Consider the following 7,181-nt stretch of genomic DNA (forward strand, 5'->3'; position numbering starts at 1 on the left):
TCACCAAGGCCTTTCTTCCCCAAGAGGAATTTTCCGCGCCCCAGACTTTCACCTCCATTTTGTTGCACAGTGTTATCTAATCTAATCTAAAAAAATGTGTTCATCTAGGTGAAAGGTACCACCTACGGGGCTATATCAAAGAGTCAACCTATCTTTAAATTTTTTGGCGGAAAAGTTTTATAGCTGCGGGGAACTTCAAGAGTCAAATTGAGGGTAGTTTCATCAAAACAATGTAGACCCTCAAAAATGGACCCATGTTGACGAATTTTAGTGAAGAAATTTCGTGACCACTGAAAATTCCCGAAAATCGGAGGTACAGTTATATGGGAGGATATACCAAAACATGGACCTATATCGACGATTATTTTTGAATAGACAAACTTGTAGCTAAAATTCTCAAAATACCGATCATTACAGCTAGTTCGGTTAAAAATTGCAGCTAAAATTCTCAAAATACCGAAAATCGGGAGATACCGTTATATGGGGGCTATACCAAAACACGGACCTATGTTGACGATGTTTCGTTGGAGATGTTTTATGACCACTGAGAACTTCAAATGTCAAATCACAGCTATTTCGGTTAAAAACTGTAGCTAAAATTCTCAAAATACCGAAAATCGGGAGGTACCGCTATATGGGGGCTATACCAAAACATGGACCAATGTTGACGATGTTTGGTGGAGATGTTTCATGACCACTGAGAACCTCAAATGGCAAATTACAGCTAGTGCGGTTAAAAATTGTAACTAAAACGCTCAAAATACCGAAAATCGGGAGGTACCGATATATGGGTGCTATACCAAAACATGGACCTATGTTGACGATGTTTCGTGAAGATGTTTCATGGTCACAGCGAACCTCAAATGTCAAATTACAGCTAGTTCGGTTACAAACTGTAACTAAGATGCTCAAAATACCGAAAATCGGGAGGTACGGTTATAAGGGGGCCATACCAAAACATGGACCTATGTTGACGATGCACAGTGGTTCCGCCCGTGGACAAAAATCGAAAAATTGATGGCGACAAATTTTATTGCGATTGAAATAAATATTCTCTAAACATATCAAATTGTTAACATTCAGCCTTATTTTTGTAAATTTACAAGGTTATACGCCAAATTAAGTCGAAGAAGTTGTGATTTGTATCTGAGGCCTTAAAAACGAAAAATACATCCGCAAAGCATTCGTAGGTTATGAGTAAAATTATAAAAAATTGGAGAGGTAAATGTGCAATTTTCAAAATTAAACTTATAGGTGATGGCTTTGGCAATGTTTTTACGAAAAAACAAATTCATAATTTGTTTTCTAACTTCATTAAAATAAATTCCTAATAAATGACTTTTTCTGCTATTTTTAATATAATTACTATTAATTTATGTTGAGTTTTACTAATGTTGTGAGCATTTGTGAGTCTCGAAATTTTTTTTAGAATGCAGGGAAAAGTCTCTAGTTTACGATTAAAAAAAGTCCAGCTGCCCCCACCTGCCACCCGCTAAGTTATTCCTCTTACACCACGCCCGTAAAATAGTAAAAATTCCGAAAATCGGGAGGTACGTTTATATGGGAGCTATACCTAAACTTGGACCTATACTGAACATTTTTGGCAAGAAGATATTTTGCTCACTCAGAACTTAAAATGCAAAATTACAGCAAAATCGGTTGGAAAATGTGGGTAAAATCGTCAAAATTTCGAAAATCGGGAGGTACGTTTATATGGGGGCTATACCTAAACGTAGACCGATATTGACCATTTTTTGCATGGAGGTATTTGGTTCACTCAGAACTCAAAATGCCAAATTACAGCCAAATCAGTTGGAAAGTTTCGCTAAAATTGTCAAAATACCGAAAATCTGAGGGTACATTTATATGGCGGCTATACCTAAACGTGGACCTATATTGAATATTTTTTGCAAGGAGGTAGTTTATTCACTCAGAACTCAAAATGCAAAATAACATACAAATCGGTTGGTTAAAATCGTCAAAATACCACAAATCGGGCTGTACCTTTATATGGGAGTTATACCCAAATATGGACCTACAACCACTAAAAATGGTTTTCTATCCTTTTGGCTTGTTATAAACCTACGTTTAAAATTTGGAGGCTGTAGCTCGATTAGAACTATTTTTGGCACTCTTTTCCATACAAGTGGGACCACTGTGCGATGTTTGGTGGAGATATTTCATGACCACTGAGAACCTCAAATGTCAAATTGCAGATAGTTCGGTTACAAATTGTGGCTGAAATTCTCAAAATACCGAAAATCGGGAGGTACCCTTATATGGGGGCTATACCAAAACATGGACCTATGTAGACGATGTTTTGTGATATATTTCATGACCACTGAGAACCTCAAAAGGAAAATTACAGCTAGATCGGTTAAAAATTGTAGCTAAAATTCTTCAAATGTCAAATTGCAGATAGTTCGGTTAAAAATTGTGGCTAAAATTCTCAAAATACCGAAAATCGGAAGGTACCGTTATATGGGGACTATACCAGAACATGAACCTATGCCCATATCCTTTGTGATATAAGTTTGTTGATCAATAGGAACCCTAAGTGTCAAATTATAACTAATTCTGTTTGCAAATGTGGCGAAGAACGTCAAAATACCTCAAATCCGGAGGTACCGTTATATGGGGGCTATACCAAAGAGTGGACCGATATAGCCCATCTTCGAACTTGACCTGCCTATGGAAAAAAGACCCTCGGGTGCAAAATTTCAGCACTCTATCTCAATTATTGCGGACGCTAGAGTGATTATAACAGACGGACATGGCTAGATCATCTTAGACTTTTATCCTGATCAAGAATATATATACTTTATATGGTCGCAAATGATTAGTTCGATGTGTTACAAACGGAATGACAAACTTAATATACCCTCCATACTATGGTGGAGGGTATAAAAACGAACTCAATATTCACAAAGCGATATAATAACCACAAAAAGGGCAATTAACAATAACTCGACTTCCCAAATAGTCGTACCCCAACCTAATGTACTTAACAAAAGAGCTCGTTTCTTAATTATGCAAAGTGGGAAGGGAATAATCTGACCAAATTTTAAACACTTAGAGAATGCTGAAAAAAAGTTACATAAGTACAAAGAATTAAATAAATAAAATTAATAAATAAACAGATACATATATAAATAATAATAAAATCGATAAATACAGGGGTGACAAGTTGGTGGTTTTCCCGCTACTTGTGGTGATTTTTGACGTACAAAAACCACTGTTTAAGCACAAATTTCAACTGTTTTAAGGTAAAAATCGCTACAGACCTATGGTGCGTATGTGGCTGTAGCGATTTTTACCTCGGAACTGGTGGCATCCCTGGATAAATATGTCAAAATAAAACAAGTGAGCCAAGGCTATAGTCGGGTCGGGGCCGACTATGTGATACCCTACACCACTACCCCCGTTCATAAGCTTTTGATTAATAAAATTCAAAATATTAATGTTGGGATAGCTTAGCGCCTTTGCTCTGAATGTCTTCATTAACACAGGTCAATTTTTTTGAAACGCATTTAAGTGCATCGACAGTACAACCCAAATAAAAAATGGAAAAGTGGGATGTATGCCAACCATCAATAAGCTTCTTTCTCTGTTAGACCCCCATCAACCACCAAAATTTCGTGAGGATCCGATCAAAATTTCGTAGTGTGATTGCACAAAAATGGAAAAAGGGATGCATTACCGACTATTGCGATATTTCTGTTGTTTGACCACCTATGACAACCTACTTCACATCGTTGTAAAGGTGATATTTTCTACTTTCCTTGCCAGGTTTTGCTTTCGATATACCTCCTACAGAAGGGAGATATTAACTTTGAAATAAAACGTTGGTCTTTTTTCCAAATATTTTTTTTCACATTCCGACCCCTGAATATTATCCGACCATTATCAAAAATCAAAAGGTTTTTTCCTCTGTGGGACCCCCAATAACACCCAAAATTTCGTGACCAATTAAAATTGCGACCTGTAGCGTGATTTCCAAAAAAGTGGAAAAATGGATACCTACGCAAACCTGCTTTACATCATTGTAATAATGGGATTTTTTACTTTCATTGTCAGACTTTCCTTTTGGAAGGTCCAGAACCAAAGCTGTGATATTCGTCATTATTATTAAAATCGCAAAAATGAAAAGTTGTGTTCTATTAGCGGCTTTTGCGATATCTTCGTTGTTTGACCACCTACGAGAACCTACTTAACATCATTAGAAAGGCGATATTTTCTACTTTCATAGCCAGGTTCTGCTTTTGGTATACCCCATATTGAAGCTGAGATATTCGCCTAGGAAAAAAACGTTGTCTTTTTCTACAAATAAGTTTTTTGCCCATTACCACCCCTAAATATTATCCGACCATCACCAAAATCAATAGGTTTCTTCATCTGTGTGACCCCCATTAACCCTCAAAATTTCGTGACGATCCGATCAAAATTGCGACCTGTAGCGTGATTTCCAAAAAGTGGAAAAATGACATGTATTACCGGCTATTGAGATATCTCCGTTATTTGGTCACCTACGCCGACCTAGTTTACATCATTGCAAAGATGGGATCTTCTACTTCCATAGTCAGGCTTTGCTTTTGGAAAGTCCGCAACCAAAGCTGTGATATTCGTCATTATAATTAAAATCGCAAAAATGAAAATTTGGGTTTTATTTGCGACTATTGTGGTATCTTCGTTGTTTGATCACCTACGAGAAACTACTTTACATCATTAGAAAGGCGATATTTTCTACTTTTATTGTCAAGTTTTGCTTTTGGTATACCTCGTATAGAAGCTGAGATATTCGCTTTAAAAAAAAACGTTGGTTTTTTATCCACATACGTTTTTTGCCCATTCCGACCACTAAATATTATCCGACCATCAACAAAATCAATAGGCTTCTTCGCCTCCGGGACCCCCATCAACATCCAAAATTTCGTGACGATCCGATCAAAATTGCGACCTGTAGCGTGATTACAAGGTTTAGATGGACAGACGGACGGACGGACGGACGGACTGACGGACGGACACACATGGCCAGATCGACTCAGCTCGTCGAGACATTCATTTTGGGATATATATATATATATGGGTCTACGACCATTATTTCGATGCGTTACAAACTTTTTGGCCAAAACCAACTTATAATACCCTCCCCACATAGTGGTGTAGGGTATACAAATGTTAATCATTAGCATGCATAAATTATGACCATATAGGTTTAAAAAGGCTCTAGTAAAACATTTTTATTTATTATTATTTATTATAGCCAATTGAACATTAAATTCCTTACAGACTAAGACAAAGGATTTTTTTTTTTTTTGGTTTTAAATGGGAAAAGCAAAATAAATACTTATGGCCTGTTTCACTAAGACGATTCAAATACAAATTCGGTAGTTATTATTATTGGTAGTTTGAGGGTCTTAGCTACATTGTTTGACGGAACTAATCGTAATTTGTCTTTTAAGGTCCCCTGCAGTTATAAAACTTTTCCACCGAAAATTGTAAAGATAGGTAGACACTTTGATATAGCCCCATAGGCGGTACATTTTAGCTGGCTGAAAACATTTTTTAGATTAGATTAGATAATTTAGGCATTTCGGGTGTCCATGGTCGGAAAATGTTTTCTCCTAAAATGGTGACTACTTTATGGTGGAGGGTATAACAGGCTGAAAACATTTTTTAGATTAGATAATTTAGGCATTTGGGGTGTCCATGGTCGGAAAATGTTTTCTCCTAAAATAGTGACTATTTTATGGTGGAGGGTATAAAAAGTTCGGCCAGGCCGAACATAACGTTTTTTAACTTGTTATTAATCAGTTATCATTAGTCTAACAATCTGTCTATTAATTTATTGGGCCATTCAGAAAATTAACATTGTCTTATCCAAAAATTATAAAACGACAGCATAAATAATCTCATGATGTGCTTTATAAAAAAAACTTATTCTTTAATTTAAATTAATTTTTTAACGAAAGATTAAAATTAAGTGGATAACCATAATAATGTTTCTTAAAATATTATTTGTTAAAATAATAACGGATTTATAGAAAATTTAACAAATGATTTGTAACGTGACCTCTGTTGGTTACTAAGGTGACAATGGCATTTGACTATTTTGGCTCCGGCTTGAGCTCTACCGGCGAGGAGCTGCACTTGGGCACATACAAAAAGAAATATCATATAAATTTATCAGAAAACCAGGAAAACCCTTGTTGTTGTATTGAATTTGGTTGTTGTTGCTGGTACCCCTAGGTGGAATTTGGGTACCCTCTGCCCTCCCTATGGGTTCCTAACATGAACCCCCTAATGGGCCTCTGAACTAAGAGGACCCCCAAAACGTATATTATGGCTGCCCGATTACCTTTACATTACCTTTCTTTATTTCTCAGTTAATCCATAGCATAGAGCATTCTTTAAAATTCACAATTAAATAACATTTTATTGTCGAAATAAGTTTTAAACAATATAAGCTTAAACTTATAATTGTTTATGTTTACTAACAAAAGATTCAATAATAAATACTTCACATCAGGTTTTAATCCTTTTAAGGATGGACGATAAATGACAATTCTGATTTTTTTAAGAGATCAAAATAAAATATGGACTGAATTTAGAGTACACTCTCAAGTGATTTCCCCATAAACTTGGGCCGAAAAGATGAAAAAGTTTAAAACGCGATAAATTTCCTAAACCTATCGAGCTCGATTTGATGTAGGATTTTATCCTTACGACGGTACTGTTCAGAAACCCTGAATATATTTAAATTTTGAAATGGGGAGATCGCGGAGGCGTGTAGTACAAAAATCAAAAAAGGTTATGTCTGGTTATACATAACCAGTGCGTGAAAGATCGATAAGAATAAATAAGGATACTTAACGCTAAGCTTTACGTTATTAAACTATATATATAACAAAATATAATAGTAATAACTGGCCAATATTTGAATTTGGTATTTCTTTGGGTGTACATCCGAATAGGATCACGGCTGTATTGCCAGTGCTTTTTACCGAAATTAAATTTGCGCAAGATTACAATTATTTGTTTTAATTATAATCAAACACATGAAAACAATTATGCTTTTGTACCTTGAAATTAATATGCGTATCGGATGTGTACTCAGAGAAAATTACAAAAGTATAAATACAGTAATAATCAATAAAAAATGTATAAATTTAGTTAATTAC

This window comes from Musca autumnalis, unplaced genomic scaffold (assembly GCF_047663935.1).
Source record: "Musca autumnalis isolate F117 unplaced genomic scaffold, ASM4766393v1 scaffold_3, whole genome shotgun sequence".
NCBI lineage: Eukaryota > Metazoa > Arthropoda > Insecta > Diptera > Muscidae > Musca > Musca autumnalis.